Below are 22,668 nucleotides of genomic sequence, written 5' to 3' on the forward strand. Positions count from 1 at the left end.
AGAAGTGCAGCATGTTAGAAACCATTATTTGCATACACACGGTCACGTAATCTAAAAGAATTATTAACATCTTCACTATCCTCTACATCGGATTCACACAGAGGCATGATGAAATGCCAAAATTGTTCGCACTGTAACAATGTGTTAACTGGTCAGTCAATAACCCACCCTAGATCAGGTAGAATTATTAAATTGCACTTTACGGCTAATTGCAATAGTACCCAAGTAATTTATGTAATAAAGTGCCCATGTGGCCTATATTATGTGGGCAAAACAGAGAGGACCCTAAGAACTCGCATAACTGAACACAAAAGTAGAATACGCACTAAATCTATGAGCTCTTCACTGGCCAAACATTGGGTCGATTATAATCACACAATAGCTCAACTGAAATTCAGTGTAATTGAGGTAATCAACACCCAGCAAGGAAGAGACCTTAACAAATTGCTTCTACAGCGTGAAACACATTGGATCTGGTTTCTAGAGACCCTTCACCCAAAAGGTTTAAATGACAAATATGAATTATCCTGTTTTTTGTAAAATAAGTCATTAGTACTGTTTTTATCACAGTGTAGTCATACAGCTTTTTATAGACAGTCTTGTAAATAGTTCTGTATAGACAGACACTTCACTTAATAATCTAGTATTTATCTGAATGGTTCTGTTTTCCGAAAGTACTGTCAACTATACGATCTTCACTATATTTTAGTCCTGTAGCACTGTACAGGCAGTCTTTCAACTAGTTTGTATAGGCAGGCACTTCATTATCTAATCATGGACCAATCTGATATAAATCGCAGCTTAGATATTCTATTGATGATCTCTACACTTTTGATTTCATAGAATTAATATGTATAATTATTCATGTGATTCACTTATTCGGATGGAATTATATTGTAAATAACAAATTTTTCTGTTATTTATGACCAGAGTATTTACCGATACTGCCGGTATTTAATAAGTTAATAGTTTGGTCTCATGCATCTCCCATGGTTTGATTTCAGATTATCTCACAGTTACTTATGCGTATAATGGGCACTTTCCCCCTCTTTCAATACTATTTTATCTTCGTTGCTTTACTTTATTAACTCCACCACCAGCGTACAATGGGGACTTTTTTAACCAGCCCTCTTTCTATTTTCACTAACAATACGTCGAGTATGTAAGTTGCACACCTTACGGATCGCGAACACTCCACGAGAGCGTTCTTGTTAGACTTCGCAGTCTGCTAACAGACAAATCACCACCGGTAAGGTTCACATTCACTAACACTTTTTGTAAATGCCCATTATAGTTCACACATAGTTACGTAGAATTTACCCGCGATTCTTTTGCTCTTACAGCACCTATCTTCCATATCTATCACCCCGCGGTCAACAGACGGAGAAGGATTTATGGGTAAGCAATATATCCATTAATACTTTAAAAACGGTCTTAACCAGCCCTGCCAACAGGCTTAAAGCATTCATTTGCGGTTCTCTTTTCTTCACAGTCACCACTTTTTATTTACATTGCCCTGCGGTCATCTTCGATTTCGAGGTAACTATCACATTGTATAAATTAGAGACCTGCACCATTGCACGGAGTATTTAGTTTGTTTACAATTGCTTTTCATTATTACCTTTTAGACGCCCATAGCCAGGGCAGTGTTCATTCGGCCTATTGAACCCCAGCCTATTAGTCGGCAAGGTACTCATCAAGTTTACCTTCTTTCACCTCCATGGACCGTAACATAAATGCGGTTTCTAACATGCTGCACTTCTTTAACCCACTGCATTTATTCACTGAGCGTGTGATACTCCTGGCACGTCACCACTTTTTCAGTTTTTCCCCTGTTAATGTCACTCACCCACGCGGAAGATCGGTTGTAATTTCTCGAGTTGACTCTATTTCATCTACGTCTCTGGTCACTTCGTTCTTGTTCTATTCAAGCTTTCATCTCAACTTCTCGAGCACTATCAAAAGCCTGAATCACTTGTCTGTATGAGCATGAAATTTAGCAGAATGCTGATGATTATTATTTAATAGAGTATTTGTAAAGATGTTTACTTCTATTACTTACTGTCAAAGATTCCCCAGAAGAAGGGCAATTTTTCGCCCGAAATGCATTGGGAATTGGAAATTTCATTGTCATCTGTTCTTATAATGCTGAGAAAAGCATCACAACTTTATTGAAGAAATTCTGCGATGGAATGAATAAAAGAAGACGCAGAATATCATTCATGGTCACAATGTTTTATTGATGGACTGAATCTTGTGTTTATGTAATTAATTCTTGGATTACTGGTTCTAAGAGAATTATAATTTACTAATGCTATTTGGAATATTCTTTAGAACACTTTGAAAAAAGTGACAATTCAGTAGTGCACCCTGAGTTCCCGGACACATCTCCGGGCTGATTTCACTTACTTCCTAAAAGTGGCATTTGTTAAACTGGAATTTAAAATCCAACTTCACCATAAATTGGGATTTTAAATTGTGAGTTCGGTGACAGTAAACTTGAAAAGTATATTTCTTCACAATTGTGAGTTACACTTAAAAGATGTAATAAGGTAATCCCAGTGTTATCCTATGGGAGAGATAGGCCTTACAGTAGTGAAAAACAAATTGGGAGTTTTTCACTAAAGTACATGTCCTGCCTTTTAAAAACACTTCACCCTGCGGGTTATACAGGGCCTAACATAGGGGTGGCTTATATGTATAAGAAGGGAAGGTTTAGGCCTGGCAAGAGGGTTTACTTTTAAAACAGAAAAAATCTGGCTAAACCGGACAAAATCCATTTGTTTTAAGTAGGACTGGTGTCGGGGGTATCCACCTCAACCCAACCACTGTTTCATCAATTATAAAGTCTAATCCAGTCCCCTATACCCAATATTCTGATTATTTTATAAAAAATATATCACTGAGAAAAAAAAGAAAAGATCCCGTGAAAAACAAGAGACAGAATGTCTCAAAAGACAGTAGGCCTACTTTGAATCGGTTTACAACATGCTGTGTTTTTAATATTGAGCAAGCTCACGTTTCGGATTAAAAAGGGTCAAACCATATATGTGAGTCTTAGCTCAATTTTACTGTCTTTTGAGACATTCTGTATCTTTCTTTTCTCAGTGATATATTTATCACCATTCACACCTCTTTAAGCTTTCTTTACTGGACACTAATTTCTATTCTATATGAGAAAGTCACCGATGATGATAAAAGCGTGGGCAAGCTTGTGAGAACCTGCCAGTAGCTCCTCTGGTGGTGCACACGTGAGGTACTTTCTCATTTCCACACACAATGTCTCTTGTGGTACACATACACCTATTTGTTATGGGGATGTTTTTTGCGAGTGATCTGATTTACATTCTTTCTTTTTTATAAAATAATCAGAATATTGGGTATAGGGGACTGGATAAGACTGTATAACTGATGAAACAGTGGTTGGGTTGAGGTGGATACCCCCAACACCAGACCTACTTAAAACAAATAGATATTGCCTGGATTAGCCAGATGTTGTCTGTTTGAATAGTTGATGGGTGGAGGGTGATCTGGCTAATATTTTCCCTCTATAGCTCCCTGTTGTCAAGAAGAGGGTTTACTTCCCAGGTCGATGTGGCAGTTTGAAACTGCACACACAGGCTCTGCATTGGCAGGCCTAAGACATGGTTATGGGGCTACCTATATGGGTGGCACAATTAGTTCTGCAGGCCCACTTGTAGCATTTAATTTACAGGCCCTTGGCACATGTAGAGCACTTTATTGGAGACTTATAAGTAAATTAAATATTCCAATTGGAGATGAATTAATATTACCATGTTCAGGGGAGAGAGCACAAGCAATTTAGCACTGGTTAGCAGTGATAAAGGGTGCAGAGTCCTAAAGCCAGCAATACCGAGGTCAGCAAAATGGAGAGAGGCAGGCACAAATTTGGGGGAAGACCACCCAAAGGCTGTCAGGTCTAACAGTAAACATCTGAACAACGTAAGGTACCCACCCAATGTCTGGACAACAGGTGATGGCAGATGTATTGAAGATTAATAATTATAATTAGGGCTACCGGTTTTATGTTTTTTTTAACACTTCTGTCTTTATTTACCCATATTTATTTTTTGTCAACTTTATCTGTATTTATCCAGATTTATTATGGGTTTTGTAAAAAAAAAATAAAGCTGAAAGTGGTATATTTCCACATTTATTTAACCAATACATATGCAGTCATGCTTGAATGCCTACCAGGTTTCAGTGATATGAACACCCACAAAAGATAAATCAATGCACATATATGAAAATATGCACATTTCTGTATCAGCCTACTGCTGTTTATAGTTCTTTACTAAAATTCCTTTCTTTTTTACCCCTAACCTATAATTTCACAGAGTTATTGGCCTGGCAGTCATGGCAAAGTGTATTTAGAATCACTCAAAAGGCACCCAATTTCCGTTTTTATCCACATTTAAAAATAAATACAGACAAGAAAAAATGGTTTTCTGTCTGTATTTATCTGTAAAAATCTGTAAAAGCAGAAAACAGGGAGCCTTAATTATAATGTGGCATTTGCACTCACCCGCTCCAAGAAATAATTATCAATGATGGGTGGATTTGAATCAAGAAAAAGGGAATCTTCGACATTGTTAATATAGAATACGAGGCATACATCGATGGAAATGAAATATCGTTTTTATTAACATATTCGCCCGTTGTGTACTCTACATGGACCCTCAACTCACAAATATGCAGTTAGGCAGGCCCTGGGACATAGGCCTGGGAATTGCTAATTTATAGGTCACAGGTGGGAGGGCGCGTAGCTGGCAGGCAAACACTCAGGCAGGAAACTCTTGATTAATCCCACAGATATGTGCAGCAACATTACAATGGTCAGGGGTGATTACCCCAATAGAGCACACATGGCTGAAGGGGGTACGCGCGCTCCTAAAATCACCATAAAGTTAGATACCACATGAGTTAGCAACACATAGCCAATCAGGACCGAGCACACATAGTAATCACATGCTCCCCATGCCGGACATCTGGACACATTCACCACTGGCCACACTGTGTCCACATGAGGTCGAGACCCACCTGTAGTAACCATTGACCATTAATTTATGACTCTAAAGGCAGTAACAACATTCCTCACCATATATGGGACACCAGAAACCTTTTATTGCCTACTGTATTTTGCATGTAAGAACACCAACTGAATGTAAATTGAGACAGTAGTCAGACCTAATGCCTGTAACTGTTCTCCTGGCCGAACTGTTTATTTAAACAAACTGTTCCTTTTTTGCCAAATGCCCCTTTTCTTCTGTTTTTTAAGGAATTGTACTTCAAGCAACATTTTGGCAATCCACCTTAGGAGAACTGGGACCTAATACCTGACTACAGCCGAAATAAGGTGACCCCTCCCGAACAGATTCACATTGGCAAAGAGAAAGGTGGGCAGACACCTCAATTGTTTGAAAGTTTGCTGAACCCACGGGCAGAGGTCCAGCCTCAAGCAGCTGTCACAGAGGGTAAGAGACTACATCCAAATCTAAAACGTAGTTTAAAGCATTTGTCGTATGGCAAACTACGGAGAAGCATAAACAGAGAACCGGAGCACCCTGACACTAACAGGGTCTGGCATATTACCTATTTTATATGTCTTAACTGTATCAGTCATAAGGCAGCCTCGGAGGCGTTCTGGCAGAAGTTACCTTTGTTTGATAGCTGACCGCTAGCTAAGGTGAATATAGTGTAATAATGTGTATAGCCCTTGCCAGAACACAGATTTTGGTGAGACAGATATTCTGATTGGGTGGAGGTGACTCCTCAGTCTCATAGTTTTTTAGTTCAACAGTTTCCCAGTGCTAAAGTGGTTTCTTAACACCCATAGTATCTGGAAGGAGTGTGGGAGGTGCATCTAGCTTTACCCAGGATGTTACAAGGCGTAATTTGTATAGGGAAAACTTGGACGCAGGACACTGGGCATAACTCATATGTGGCCAAGGGGGGCCGGTGATTCCAGAGTTATTACTAAATGGTTTCTATGATTACCATCTTTGTCTAGGAGCGGATAGTGGCAGACTATCCAGTTCACTTAGTAATGTGTTCCACACTAGTCTTCTCTTGCTAGAGGATAATATGTGATGCACATACTCATTTCGTTTGACAAAGTACATTTTTCTGTCAACCATTATTGGAATGTATCAGTGTATGTGATGATATTGCATTGATTGTCTTTGAAAACTGTATTATGTGAAAAATTGAAATTGTGCATGTTTCATTCTAACATATCGCATATTTTCCCTGTGTTACAATACTACACATGCAGTCTTATCTTTTTTTATTTAAATGCCCGTTCGAACTGTTTGATATAAAAATGTAAGTGCTGAGCTCATAGTTCGCAATTTGTAAGAGTGCACCACGTACGAATTGCCCTAACAAACTGAAAAACAAAACTAGGATAACATCATTTGAATTGTATTATCCAAATTAGTAAAACTGCCATGGATTCCCCACTAACGCACATGAAGACTAGGTTCCTCATGCAGATAAAAAGACTTAATAAGTTTTGCCAAGAGTGGCATTTACACACAAAGTCACATACATTTCCCTTGTCTAAAGAGGGAACAATCGACACAAATAGAATTGGACACACTAAAACACATATAAAAACCAGACATACAAGAAAGAAGAGAGACAGAAGGGAGTCAGTGTTAGAATTGTGGTCAATCTTTGAAGATGTTCAATCTGATAAACTCTTGATGCCGATAGCGAGCAAGGCATCGGCACCACCTCCACCATATGCGGGGGTGGATGTACTCACACTAGCTCACCCAGCATTAGGATCTTCAGATCTAATAATAGTAGAAGCCGAAGAGCCCCCAACCGAAAAAAGGTCAGTAGGTCTAAGCCTGAGGAATCTAAAAGCAAGCAAGACCAGACTCCATTAGCCCAGCCCACGTTTCTAGAGATGGTCCCCAAAAGCTCGACTCCCCATCCACCACACTCAACATGTGACACCTCTAAGGCGGATCAAATACACAATTCCACTGGGTCAGGTGAGTGCAAACGTGTGTCAGGGAAATTTGTGGCGGTTCTCAATAGCGACTCAGTCAGCTCGGGAGATGAAGGGAGCTCCAGTCCCCCGGGAAACGATGACAAGGGTGGGGCTAAAGGGTTTGTCCAGATAGCCAGGGAGGGGAATGAATTTGAGGGTAAAGGCAGACTAACTAAAGCAGCTCGTAGCTCTGAGCAAAATGGTCAAGCCAGATAGCGCGAGGAAGAGAGGCATGAATGGAGGCGAGAGAGAGAGGGTGTTCAAACAGGATTTAGAATGTGGGTACAGGACAGCACACTCCCCTCATGAGGAAAGCAAAGCCAGGTACAGGGCACCGCAGTGGGAAGTGTCGTAGGTCGATGATAGGCTACTAGCAGGGCTTACAGCCACATCACTCGGTTGAAATTAGAGAGGTGCTGACCAAGAGGAGTTGAAGTACTCAAATAAAAATCCCAAGGGCCACACTTACCGGTGACCCGCAATATATTTCAAATAATGGTCAGTCGGCAACGGAGAAGGTTCAGAAGCTTTATTGGCCAAAGCAAACTCTATATAGAGGAGCCTCATCGATCCTCACCCATCAGGTGCGCCGAGGAAGACTGCTGGCTCCTTGACAAAACCACACTTATATACATAACAGATTCAATATACAAAGCCATACAAGTGGAAAAGTACCAGTTAGTCCATGGGCTCCTGGATGAGCTCATACAGTGTTAGGTTTCAGCCTTACACAAAGGGTTGCTATCTACACAGAGGAGGTCGGCAGGGTGACTCCCTTTTCGTCCCAGGGCCTGAAGGAATTTGCTTGATACTCCCTACAGCAGATGTGACCTTGGGCCTCGGCCGTAAATACAACTAACCTGTCTCTGGGCTGGTACGAACTAAATCATGAAGATGGTAGGCAAAGGAAGCCACGTGATCTGACACATGGTCTATCGCAAACCAAGATGGCTACAGTATGGTTTTCGGCCCTTTTTGTCGTGTAGAAACGAAAGAAAACGCTTCTTCTAGAACATATCAATAGGCGTTTATGTGATCAGAATACCGTCATAGATACATTGTGCTAACTTTACATGGCGCGAATAAACAGAATGAATGATTTTTATCCTTCAGATCGGCCCTTTTAGCACAATGTAGCTAACATACTACCTCAATCTTCAAAGATGCCTTCATCTATTTGCATCATGTCATATATCTCCTTCTGTACTAACTGAGTGCCTATCTTAGCTGGGCGTGGTTTAGATTCGGGGAGGGCAAGAAGGAGTCGATTAGTGCAATAAGAACAGCAGGCAGGTCCACATTGTATGCAGACACAACAGGTGAAAAGGAAACCTGCTATACCCAAAAGGATCATGAGCAATTTCCATCCTCAAGTGGCAAAGAGGCCCCAGAACCAGCTAGAAAGGGACCAGGTACCGGTGTCTGTATGGATTTCAGATGCCAAACGGTGCAGTTTTTGAATGGCTAAATGCACAGAGGGGGCAGAGTCAGGTATATACACACAGCAAGAACTGCCGATCACGCTGCATGCTCCTCCACGATCATCTAAGATAACGTCTAAAACCATACGATTTTGAAGCGTTACAAGCCTGGTCGCTTGAAGCTCAACAGTTATGTTAGTTAGTATTCCTGCAGTGATATTCACTACTCCCTCTACTACTCTAGATAATCTTCTGATTTCTTTACTGGTCAAAATGGGCCCCCATATTGGCAAGACTCCTTTCATTATGTCCACGAAGTGCTGTGCAGGAGTATCGGTCTGATCAGTGGCATCCCCCGTGGTAGCTCGTTTTCTTAAACTCCGCCGGTTCAGTGAATGGGTCTTATGATAGTCAGAAGGGGCTATATAGACTGGTGGGTATAGGAAAGACAAATAACATCTACCTGACCATCCTCTGGGGAGCCATGTGTATGCATTTTCCCCACATACAAAATACACATTCGGAGGAGTAAGCATTGGTGGGCTACTGAATGTTCGTAATCTGTACGTATAATTGCATTTACTAAATCTAACTGCTAAGTGACCAGTGCCATGTACACAAAAGGAAGATGATGCATTCAATACCGGGACCGGAATAACCTTATCATCTGATACATTTCGTTCCTGAAAATATTTGAAATATTCAGTGAAATTGAAAGACATAAAATCCAATACTTCATCCCTTAACCAGGTGTCATTTGCATATTCAGTATACTCATTCATGCAAGCAGTTGGGTCTAGTGTACCATCTGTACCATCTTCATTCGGATTGAATCCCTGATGTACCTCTATATATGCTAGAATCATTTCGTAGTCCTTTTCAGAAAATCGGTGTTCATCAACAGTATAGTGCGTATATATCATCAACAGCAATTTAAACCATGCTTCACAACTGCCTAGATATGACAAGGGCATCGAAAAGAAAAGATCATGTTTGTGCATAACCGAGGGGAGGAGGCCACAGACCCAGCACTCTGTAGCATTGGTCGAACTATGGGTCTGGTGCAGCATTTCAATAAAAGCATTCTTTACATATGTCTGACGATGTCTTTCCTTATGCGGGGCGAAAGTATGGAAATGATGCTCTTCAGGAACAGGAGTAGAAGTTACCAGGGTATGCACAGGATGACAACATTCTAAATAAATGAATACACTTAAACATGTTACTAGTGATACAGTTATTATAGCTATGAATACTATCTTAATACGCAAGCTCCAAGTAGAAAACATAGGCATATATGGGTGCAGGGGACGTGGAGCTATAGGTCACTCCTCTTCGGGAACAAAGCAAGCAAAGGGATACATTCTTGCTAAAAGTCCAAGTATAATCTAAGGGGAATGAGCCTACTTGCAGTCCAGCCTGCCAAAGGGTGCTTCCTTCCTGTGTCCGTTCAGAGCCTCACAGGCAGACTCCTATTGTTCATCAAAAAGGAAAAATACAAAAACAAGAAAATTTCAAAAACTTCTCGCGTTGGGGCTGCACTTGACGCAGCTCTTACTGGAACTCCACCTTAGGCCCCATTAATCAATCAATGTCTCTATTTTCTCTCTGACCAGAGCTTTACTGAAAGTTCTGAGCTCTCAACTGGTTCAGTCCAGTGTTCTTTTAGATTATACCAGGATTTACTCAAATCTCTCTTCTCTTTCTCTAGGCTGAGCCTGGTATCTTTGCTCTCTGTCGGGGCCGCAGGTTATAGCGAACATGACCAGGTGTTCAGGGATCAGGGAAAAGAATAGGCACAGTAGGATCAAATGAAGTACTGGAAGTATGATCTTTCGGGTTGGATACAGCATTACCGGGAGCAGAGCTGATCGTTGGGCCAGCTGCTGTAGGCGTTTTTGAACTCACAGTGCCTCCCCCTGGCCCATTCACTTCTTCTCGGGCTTCAGAGAGAGATGAAACTTCAATGACCTGCTCACCGTCATGCACCGACCCTTCACTCTGATCCTGCAGGTCACCCGGCAATGGGAGAGGAACTCTTTTCAAATGCGACAGGTGAATCCAGTGCCGCTTTCCTTCAACCTTAACAGTCGTTCTGGTGGAAAGGAGAATCTGATGGGGTTTGGTCCAGCGTGGATCCAAGCTCGATTTTCGCTGGTAGTTCCGGATCAGAACCCACTGTCCAGGTTCAAGACGATGTCCAGGACCCTCCGGCAGGGGCTGCAGTACCGCTGATATCTGTTGATGAATGGAACGAAGATCTTTAGTTAATGCATAAAGATAATCTGTCAACATTGGGTACTCAATGTCCCTAAAGGATTTCGGTCTCGGTACACCCCAGATATTAGCGGGCCTACCAAATATCACCTCATATGGTGATATTACAGAACGAGAGTGAGGAGTGGTTCTTACAGACAATAATGCTAGGGGTAAGAGGTCAGGCCATTTCAACCCTGTGGTGTCTTGCAGCTTAGCCAATTTCAACTTTAAAATCCCATTATACTTTTCCACCAACCCTGCTGATTGGGGGTGGCGTGCAGCATGAAACTTTTGTCTAATGGATAAACCACTACAAATGTGCTCGATAAGGTTGGCATTGAAATGTTTTCCATCGTCACTCCAAATTACACGTGGCAAACCATAGCGAGAGAAAATTCCTTTACTAGAGCTTTAGCTGTGGCTAGAGCGGTATTCTCCTTGGTGGGGTATGCTTTCACCCATTTACTGAATGCACAAACCACTACTAGAACATACTTGAGATTATTTACCCGTTCTAATTGAATAAAGTCCATTTGTAACACCTCAAAGGGTAAGGTGGGGGGCTCAAAATTCCCTTTCAGTACAGGGACACTACCTCCTGGATTATGCTGTAAACAGATCATACAATTCTGAACCAAATGTGTTGCAGTTTTATTAATATTGGTGTTATACCACACGGAATCTAGTACTGCACAAATACCTTTTACGCCTATATACGCAGGGCCGTGTGCCATGGATACTATCACATTCACAAATGCATTTGGCAGTAACCACCTGCATTTGTCTGACAGGTCGATCCAACATCCATTTTCGTCTAGTTTCCCTATCTGTTCTTGCCAATACACTAGTTCTTCAGGGGTCGCTTCTTGTTGTATTTCTTTAACACTATCCATAGAGCTATTGAATATTTCTGTTTCTACTATTCCTCTCGGTGAGCTGGCTACAAACATAGAGGTGGTGTTTGACTGGACAGTTTCTTTAGCGATTCTGTCAGCAAATGCATTTCCTTTGCCCACATCATCGATCACAGCTTTATGGGCGCTACATTTAACGACAGCAATTTCCTTTGGTAAGGTCAGGGCAGTCAACAGTCTCAAAACCAACGGGCCGTTCCTTATCTTCTGGCCATGCGAAGTAAGAAAACCCCTTTCTGCCCATAACCTTCCAAAGTTATGTGCTACACCGAAAGCGTATTGGCTATCGGTGTAGACATTCACTCTCAAACCCTCACTTAACTCACAAGCTCGAAGCAAGGCTTCTAATTCGGCAGCCTGGGCAGATTGATAAGATACTTTGGCCGTTTAGACTACAGTTTGGAGAGTGGTAATCGCATAGGCAGATGTGGTAGTGCCATTCGGTAACTTGGAACATGAGCTATCGACATATAACTCCCCTTGTGGGTCAGATAAGGGAGTGTCTGTCAGGTCTATCCGTCCCTTCGTCTCTTCCTCTGTCCGAAACATACAGTCATGTATGTCCTGATCTTGCTCTTCCGAAGGGAGGGGTAGTAACGTGGCGGGGTTCAGAGTGGCACATCTTTTGATATTGATATGGGGTGCAAACAGGGTCAATTCATACCCTGTAAGACGCGCACTAGTTAAGTGCTGCGTCTTGGTCCTGTTTAGTAATACATCCACAGCGTGAGGCACCATCACCGTGAGGTCAGTATTCAGGACGAGCCCTTCTGATTGTCGAATTGCCACCGCAGCAGCCGCCGTGGCCCTTAGACAACTGGGAAGTGCTCTGGCGACATTATCCAATACCGCCGAGAAGTATGCACAAGGTTTTTGCTTACCACCAAAACCCTGTGTTAACACAGAAAGCGAGCAACCGTCTACCTCATGCACGTAGAGTGTAAAAGGCTTCCGGTAGTCAGGAGTGCCAAGCACAGGAGCAGAACAAAGAGCAGATTTCAGAGAGACAAAAGCGTCCTGACATTCAACAGTCCAAGGTAAAGGCTCATGCACATCTTTAGTTGTCAAGTATAGTAGGGGTTTAGTCAGAAGGGAAAAGTTAGGAATCCACTGGCGACAGTAAGAGGTTATGCCAAGGAAAGCGCGGACATCACGTTGCGTGCAAGGAACAGACATGTTAGATATAGCTGTTATACGATCAGGAGTTAGACACTGAGGAACTTCAATTTTCGATCACGATCGAATCGACCCGCCATTTTGTGGCCCGCCGCCATTTTGTGTCGCCATCACTCAGGCAGCACGGCGAACAAAGTCTATTCTGCTTTTTCTGTAGCCTGGTGTCGAAATACGTCCTCGGCCTCTATTTGCAAAGCTGGTGTTAGAACTAGCCGAGTACACTAATCCCTGTCTGGTTTTCCTAATCCTCGTTTCAACTATCTGTTGGCTCACACTATTCTTTCCTGACCTTATTTTATTGACTGGCCTTCACTGTCTCCTGCTAGCATTCTCTCGTGTCACGACTGTCCTCCAAACACACGCAAATGTATCTCGCCACCTGCAAGTTAGTTATAATCTGTTAATGAATTAGTTTGAGGGTGGGGTGGCAAACACAGTTGGAAGAGAGGTCTCTTCGAGTCATCTGATATTTCTGTTTTCAAACCTTTCCTATTGGTTACGCCTTGTTTTCTAACTTTCCGATTGGCTCTTTCTTGTATGCTTTTGGGAGTGTATTTTGTCAATAATTATATCATTGTATAGTATTTAACCTGATGCGCCACAGAGTGAAGTGGCAGTCTCATGAGAACCTACTCTGTGTACTTCTAGGATAACTGTACTAGCTGCAGCTAAATAAATCTGATCTTCTAACGCCGACAGAGTGTCCCGTGTCTCTGTGTAGCGAAGCAGGAGAACTCCGGAGACAGAGGGCGTACCCTGCGCCGCCAGGCCCAAAAGGTTCTGGTTCTTCAACTGGCGCCCAACGTGGGGCGGCTTCAGTGGTACCGGTTCTGCTAGAAGGTCGTGAGGAACCCCGCAAGAAAATTCCGGAGGGTTCGCGAGCCACATTAAGCGACCCCTGTCTGTCGAAAGTGGTCCGAAGGTTTTTTGCAGCACGGTTACTCCTTCCTGACGGCTACTGACGACCGCTGCCCTGACTGCCGCCCTGCTTTGGCCCTTCCTTTGATGATGTATGGTAAGGCGAGACGATAGACGGGCCTCTGTTGGTGGAAGAAGACGTCCTTAGTTAAGTATTTTCGTGGGTCGCGCCCACAATTTGGTTCTTTGTTTGATGTCCTTAGGTTTCTTAGATTTAACCTTTGCAAAAGTTAAAGCCGAGGGTAAGTGCATTTGTGCTGCGTAAACTGAGTTTTACTCCCTTGAAGTTTGTGAACAGTCCGGAGACATCTCGAGATGCCTGGTCTGACTAAGTTTGGAAGAATTTGTTGTCTTGGTTGTAATAGGGACTCCCGACTTGAGGATTCTTGTCCGATTCTTTCGGTTGGAACTCCCACATATGAGCTCTATTCGAAACATGGTATCGGCCCCATTGCCTTTAACGAGACATGGACTCGATACACGAAGAAAGATGGTGTTCTCAAATGGCCAGAAAACGGTAGTTTTGATCCTGATGTGCTAGATAATTTGGAAGCAGTTTTGTTCAAAAGAAAAGCCTGGCCGGCAATGTTTGACTCTTTCCGCCTTTGTCGTAAGGAAGCCAAACAGAAAGAAATTAAACAAGCAAAACAAGATAGGAAAGCACAGGTTATGACAATTATACAGGCTGCCCAACAGTTCAAAAATGATGAAATTGATAATGCGACTGAAATTTCAGAAAGACAGCATCGTATGGCGATAGATAAATGCTATCCGGTGTTGCCTGTTTCTCCTTCTGATAATAAGAAAGATATAGAAGAAGATCCCCTAATGTCCCATTTATTAAGGTTGCCTCCACCCTATGTGCAAAATACCAATGTACCTCAGCTGTTACAGCCTGCTCAGCTGGCAGTGGTACCTCGGCTGGTTCCGGCTCTTCAGCATTTGCCTCCTCCAGTATTACCGCCCTTGCCGGTTTTACCGATAGTCTCAACTTCTCTGCCTTCATCCCCTGATCTTAGCTCTCCTTTGCCTTCTGCTCCTCCTGCGATTATCAGTTCTTCTCCTGTTAGTTCTCCTAATACTCTGTCTCCAATTCTTCTGTCTAGTTCACCGTCTGTGCGTAAGCGTCTCACAGACTCTGTCACTAGTATCCTATCTCCTTTCTTTGGAGCTTTAAATGTGTCTCCGGCTTTTGCTCGAAGACAGTCCCGTAGTCAGTTCCCAGATTTTGAGGAACGAGAGAAGTTAGATTCTCTTGCACGAAGATGGATCTAGAAGGGTCCACAATACAGTGTGCTTGATATTATGCCTACCTTTTTGCAATGGAATGCGCCTACGCAAAGATACGTTTTTAATGTAATGTGCGACATTCTCATTAAAGAATGGGAAGATGTGAGTTCGAGTCCGATCCCACAAGATCTGTTAAATGTTCAGGCTGATTTTGAGAAAGGACTTATTGTAGGTTCTAAAGTTGAGGAAGCTGTAAGGACGCTTATCTCTTATAGATCCTTATTGTTTTCTCAGATGTTTCTTGATTCCGATCCGTCGGTTATAATGACGTCGAAAAATTACCCCATGAGAGAGGTTCCTCCAGTATGGAAGGAGGCAGTTGCGGCTGTAGGTGCTAATGCACCTATTCCTGCTCATTTCCAACGTATATGGGTACATGTTCCTTGGAAGAGACCTGAAGTCTTGGCCCTTAAGCAGACTCTACCAGATCCTCGTAAGAACCCTGCAGGTTATTACAAAGAATTATCGCAGACAATTGATGCTTGTATTATGAATCCAGCAGATATTGATATGCTAATGGGTAATGTGGTCCCACAGACAATATGGGCTAAGATTCGTAGAGAGGATCACGCACAGGAACTAGGTGCTACTTGGGATGTCATAGCTAATACAGATAGAGACCAAGTGGGTGGCGCAAAGCCTGACGCTCTGATCTCGGAACTTCCTGGTAGAATCATTACGTTAATGAAAACTATGATGCCTGCACTGAGAGTTAATTGGGATAAACTAGCAGCATGCAAACAAAAGAAAGATGAAAGTGTCTCTGACTTCTTTACTCGTTTCGAGGAGACATTTATCGACCACAGTGGTCAGGACATGGCTATAGAGGGTGGACAGCGATTATTCGTGGACAAATTTGTATTCAATTTGCTTCCCGAGCTGTCACACAAATTAAAGGATTCAGAAAGTTCTTGGGCTGTTTCTTCTTCTGCCCAGATATTGGCTACTGCACAATATTACGAGAATAGAGATAAGGAAGTAAAAGAAAAGCAAGAGAAAAAGACGAAAGATTTAAAGACAAAGGTTCTCTTGCAGCAAGCCTATCCTCCACGTTATGTTCAGCCTCAGACTCAACAGCCACCGCAGTTTCAGAGGTTGTATCAAAAACCTGAGCCATACATTCCGCGACCTTTGTTAGGTCCTAATCAATGTGCCTATTGTAGAGAGGAAGGTCATTTTAAGAATAGTTGTCCGGTTTTATTACAGCGCAATGGAGCATTATCTGCTCCACAAGGTCGTGCTGGCCTCCAGTCAGCAAACAGAGGTAGAGGTCAGGGTGTGTTGACTCAAGAACAGCGTGCCCTTCCTCCTCCCAATTCCATGAACTACTTTGATCAACAGAATGTGAGATCTACACAGTATTACAATGAAGACCATTATGTTGAAGGCGAGAATGAGAGTCTTCATGCTAACTAGGACAGCCATGGACAAAGTAAGGGAGTTGTGCCAATCCCAGTAGATCAGAATGGACCTTATGTTAACGTCACTACAATGGGTGTTTCAGAGCCATTTCTTCTAGATACTGGAGCAATGAGAAGTTCTATCATTTATTCTAAACTCCCTGGGGCACCTTTGTCTGGCTTAACGAATGTCTCTGTAGGAATTTCTGGCACCCCTGTTCGCAATCCAGTTTCTTGCCCTTTGCCTATTTCAGTTGGTCCTTATGATTTGGAAGCTCCACTTCTGTTGACGAATGGTTGCGGTGAGAATCTGTTGGGTCTAGACCTATTGAAAAGAATGCATGCTACAATATATTGTTCTCCTTCAGGCGTACATCTTACTCTAGGTCAGAAATTGGTCTCCCCAATGTATTTGTCCAAAGATCAGTTTCCTCCTGAATTGCTTTCTCTTCCAACAGCACTTTGGGCCACGGGTCCGAACGATGTGGGTTGTCTTGAGATCCCACCTTATGTTGTCACTCTCAAGCCCAATGTTGAATTACCGCGCATCCCACAATATAGAATTTCTGCTGAAGGTGAGAAAGCACTTTTGGAAATCATTCATGACTTGATTCGGAAGGGTGTGGTTGAAGAAACAAGAGGTAACATATGCAATAGTCCTATTCTTCCTGTTCTTAAACGCACTGATCCTTCTCAGCCTCCTGTGTACCGTTTTGTTATTGATCTGCTAGAGGTAAACAAAATTGTGATTCCACAATTTCCTGTTGTTCCAGACATCACTGCCTTGTTAACAATGATACCTTCCACAGCGACTTGGTTCTCTGTTAACGATCTAAAGAATGCCTTCTTTAGTATTCCCATTGCAGAAGAAAGTAGGGACATTTTTGGTTTCTCTCTTGGAGGCCGAAGCTTCCGGTTTAAGCGCGCACCCCAAGGCTATTGTGAAAGTCCCTCCATTTATAGCCAAGCTTTAAAATGTCATCTTGATACTTTTCACTTGCCGTCTGGTGCTGCTCTTATCCAATATATGGACGACTTGTTAGTCGTCGCTGATTCGGAAGATATCTGCAAAGATGTCACTGTTGCTTTGTTACGCCACTTGTTTAAACTGAATCACAAGGTTTCACCTTCCAAACTACAGTATGTTTGTCGAGAGGTTACCTATTTGGGTCATCTCCTCTCAAAGGAGGGACGACGATTGACCCCAGAACGAATACAGACGATTGCGCGAATGTCTGTACCATCCACACAAAGGGAAGTACGTGCCTTTCTGGGTATCACTTCTTACTGTAGGCAGTGGATCCCTAACTTCTCTCTAATTGCTAAACCTTTGTTGGCACTCACTTTAAAAGATACGCCTCAGCCCCTTCCATGGTCTGATGAGTGCCAAAAGAGTTTCACTGACTTACGTACCGCTCTGTGTTCTGCTCCTGTACTAGGCACTCCAGATTACACTAAGCCTTTTACGCTCTATGTGCATGAGAGAGAAGGTTGTGCATTGTCAGTTTTAGCGCAACAATTTGGAGACAAACAGCGGCCATGTGCTTATTTTTCGGCTATGTTAGATCCTGTAGCTAAAGCATTGCCCAAGTTGTCTCAAAGCAACAGCAGCAGCAGCAATTTCTATCCGACAGTCTGCTGGAATGGTGTTGGATAACACTCTCATTGTCATGGTGCCACATGCAGTGGATACTTTGCTAAACAGAACGAAAACACAGCATCTTACGAGTGCACGTCTAACTGGTTACGAGCTGACGCTTTTGGCTAGTCACATACACATTAAGCGATGCAATACCCTAAATCCAGCTACTCTGTTGCCCCTTCCAAATGAGGAAAATGTTGAGGATCAGCATGATTGTTTCTTCCGTACTGAAGAAGAGACAAAAGGAAGAATTGACCTGAGAGACACACCGCTAGAGAATCCGGATGGGACTCTATGGGTAGATGGTTCTTGTTTCAAGATGCCTAATGGAGATACGGTTTCAGCCTATGCTGTAACTACTCTACATACGATTGTAGAAACTGCACGCATTAGACACAATTCAGCGCAAGCAGCAGAATTGATAGCACTAACGAGAGCTTGTGTATTATCAAAAGGGAAAAGAGTGAACGTATACACTCACAGCCAATACGCTTTTGGTGTAGCGTTCAATTTTGGGCGTCTCTGGAAGGAAAGGGGATTCCTAACTTCACATGGCACCAAAATACAACATGGTCAGTTGGTGACTGATCTCCTTGAGTCACTTGCCTTACCCATCCAAATAGCTATAGTGAAGTGTAGTGCACACAAGAAGATTACGGATGATGTTGGTCGAGGAAATGCATTTGCAGATGAAATAGCAAAGAGAACAGCGAGAGATTCAACGAGTCGAATGTATGTGGCAGGTCCTGCGAATTGGGTCAGAGAGAGAGGAATGTATGAGAATACAGTGGAAAGTGTAAAAACGATTCAGAAAGAGGCTTCAGAAAGAGAGATGTGCAAGTGGAATGAAAGTATGGGAATGTTAGATGAGATGGGTTGTTGGGTGGAATTATCTGAACATCAGCGTTGGCTGTTACCAGATGCCTATGTTCTCCCAGTGGTTACTATGGCTCATGGTCCAGCCCACTTAAGTGCAAAAGGCATTTGTAAACTTCTGGCTCCAGTGTGGCAAAATGAGAATATCCCGAAATGTGCAGACAATGTAGTAAAGCACTGTATTGTTTGTTTAATGTACAACCCAGGAAAGGGAACCCCAACTCCAGCAGGTCACTTTGCCCCTCCGACATATCCATTTGAGGTGTTGCAAATCGATTACATTCATATGGAGCGATGCAACAACCTCAAATATGTTCTGGTGGTAGTATGCGCCTTTTCAAGGTGGATAGAAGCATACCCTCTAAAAGATAACACAGCTTTATCCACAGCTAAAATCCTTCTAAAAGAGTTCTTTCCCAGGTTTGGTTTGCCGCGCATTGTCTGGAGCGACAATGGGAGCAAATTTGTTGGCCAAGTCATGCAGAAAGTTTGTGCCGGTCGTGGCATCGAGCAAAAGTTTCACGCGGCAAATCATCCACAGTCAGCGGGTTTAGTAGAATGTTACAATGGAACCTTGAAGTTGAAGTTAGCAAAGGTTCAAGCAAGTACAGGACTCAATTGGCCTGATGCCTTGCCGTTAGCTCTGCTATCCACCAGAAATGCAGTACACTCTCGTTTGGGACTTAGCCCTTACGAAGTGGTTTTTGGCCGTCCGGCCAATGTATGGGGAATACCTCGCCCTAAGAAATTCTCAGACTTGCCATATCCAATGTTGATTGATTATCTGCATGACCTTACGACTAAATTGCGTGTTCTTCATCAACAGGTTCAGAGTGCTCTGCCGGAGGCTTCCACAGACCCAGGTCACTCCATCCGACCAGGTGACTGGGTATTTGTGAAGAATTTTCAGAGGTCCAGTAATCTGCAACCCAGATGGCGGGAGCCGCGAATGGTCTTGTTGACTACAAGGACAGCAGTTAAAGTCGAAGGAAAGAAAAATTGGATTCACGGTGTGCATTGCAAGAAAGTGCCTCTGCCTTTGCCTTTTGATCAGTGAGTTCGTAGAGGTGTTGGTGACTGTGAAAACTAAAAGACTCCGCGATTCGTGCCTTTTAGTGATGCACACCTGAATGGGACAATGTCTGAGAAAGAGGACAACGACATTTTACAGGAAGCAATTCCATCGCATCGTCGCTTGGATACGACTGAACCACGAACATTGTTTCAAAACCAGAACGTTCCGGGGAAGAAACATTACAACTTGAGACCCAGGCCAAAGAACATTTAAAACTCTCTTCTCCCCTGTGTAGTATTCTGTCCCGGTTGCAGGGTCACGGTAGGAGTCTAGGTCACGACATGAGTAGTGACAATAGGTCTGCAGGATCATCAGTGTCATAGGACGGTAGAGCATCGCGACTTCAGTAATCGAAGAAGATTGCCGTGAGCATCCATTAGTAAGATGGAAACTACACTAAGTAATAAAGAAAGAAGAGATGAAGTGAAGAAAGCATCTTGTAAAATAATGTACAGTCGTTTTAGTATAACTTTATGTGTTCTTATATCATTATGTATTGTTTTGGCGATTATTAGTTGGATAATTTATGCTTTGCAGCCAAGAAATACCTCCCCTTTTTCCTCTTTGCCTTCTTCTACTATCTCTCCACACCTCTTTCATACTCTTCCTTCACATGAACTTGTCAGAAGAACCGAGTATTATAACAATTCCTTTATCCAGCTATTACATCAGCACCAATTAGTGGTTAATACAACTGATTGTTGGGTGTGTGGTCTTATGCCACATACCACGGAGAAAGGAATGCCATATCTAGTTCTTCCTTTCTCCTATGAAGGTTCTGCTTGGGCTTACTTCGTCATCTTCTCTAATGCTTATCAAAGTAAATTCAGACGATCTGTTAGTTCACAAATTAATTATCCAGATTTCAGTCATAGCTCCTTGATTAAGGGTATGGTAGTTATGGCTAAAATCATGGAAAACAGCAAAATCTCCGTTGACAAAAGAAAAGCATACACTAATTGGAACATCACCCAATACATGTCGAGTCTTAATAGTAAGGTGGGAAAAGGAAAGTCCTCGCCAATTTGGACTATATCACATCAGGGTAACTTCTGTTTGCAGATAAATGATCGCTCTTCTGACACTACACAAAGGAATAACTGCTCCTATACGTACGTTTATTCCTCTCAAAACTCACCTCCTCTAGTGCCGTCTCAAGGCACCTATTTCATCTGCTATGATAGAGCCTATACTTGGTTACCAACGGGTTTCTCTGGTACTTGTTATATAGCCTTTCTTCTTCCCCCTACTTACACTGCTTCTGAAAATCATCACCGAACCCGTTACAGCAGAGGGATTATTGATTCAAAGGACACAGCAGGACAAGAGGGAGGAGATTTCCTTAAAGGTTTTCTTCCCTTCTGGGGTCCAATGGCTAACAGCAGAAATATAAGGCAACTGGTCCGTGTCGTAGAGACTACAATAGACATCACTGTAGGAGCCTTAAGTAATATCACGGCAGAACTACAGGCGGATCGTCTTATGACCTTGCAAAATCGAGTTGCCTTAGACTTTGTTCTTGCCGATCGAGGTGGAGTGTGTAAATTGATCGGGTCAAGTTGCTGTATTTTCATTCCTAATGACACTCCGACAGTATACCAAGCTATCTCCAAGTTGCACATAATCTCCGAGTCTATTCATCAGGACGAAGGAGATTGGTCTTTAACGGAATGGTTTTGGGGACTACTGTCCAAATGGGGTTGGAAAGCATTGACATTTCTTGGAATGATCTTGACCATTATATTTTCTTGTTGCCTTTGTATGCACTGTGGTCCCGCTATCTGTGATCTTTGTGCTACTATGTGCATCCCAAAACCCAAGCCACAAGTAACAGAAAACATAAGAATGATGTTACAGCAACAGCTTGATGACCTCATGGCAATTGACGTGGATTCCGATTAACATGAGTCTATCTTGCCTGAGTTCTGGCAAAAGGAGGGTCTGAGGAACTTCAATTTTCGATCACGATCGAATCGACCTGCCATTTTGTGGCCCGCCGCCATTTTGTGTCGCCATCACTCAGGCAGCACGGCGAACAAAGTCTATTCTGCTTTTTCTGTAGCCTGGTGTCGAAATACGTCCTCGGCCTCTATTTGCAAAGCTGGTGTTAGAACTAGCCGAGTACACTAATCCCTGTCTGGTTTTCCTAATCCTCGTTTCAACTATCTGTTGGCTCACACTATTCTTTCCTGACCTTATCTTATTGACTGGCCTTCACTGTCTCCTGCTAGCATTCTCTCGTTTCACGACTGTCCTTCAAACACACGCAAATGTATCTCGCCACCTGCAAGTTAGTTATAATCTGTTAATGAATTAGTTTGAGGGTGGGGTGGCAAACACAGTTGGAAGAGAGGTCTCTTCGAGTCATCTGATGTTTCTGTTTTCAAACCTTTCCTATTGGTTACGCCTTGTTTTCTAACTTTCCGATTGGCTCTTTCTTGTATGCTTTTGTGAGTGTATTTCGTCAATAATTATATCATTGTATAGTACCTACTCTGTGTACTTCTAGGATAACTGTACTAGCTGCAGCTAAATAAATCTGATCTTCTAACGCAAAGAGTGTCCCGTGTCTCTGTGTAGCGAAGCAGGAGAACTCCGGAGACAAAGGTTCTGGTTCTTCAACGCCTACCCTCCTTCGACAGGAGATGACCTAAATAAGTCACCTCCGGTCGA

This window comes from Triturus cristatus, chromosome 6, assembly GCF_964204655.1.
Source record: "Triturus cristatus chromosome 6, aTriCri1.1, whole genome shotgun sequence".
Classification (NCBI taxonomy): Eukaryota; Metazoa; Chordata; class Amphibia; order Caudata; family Salamandridae; genus Triturus; species Triturus cristatus.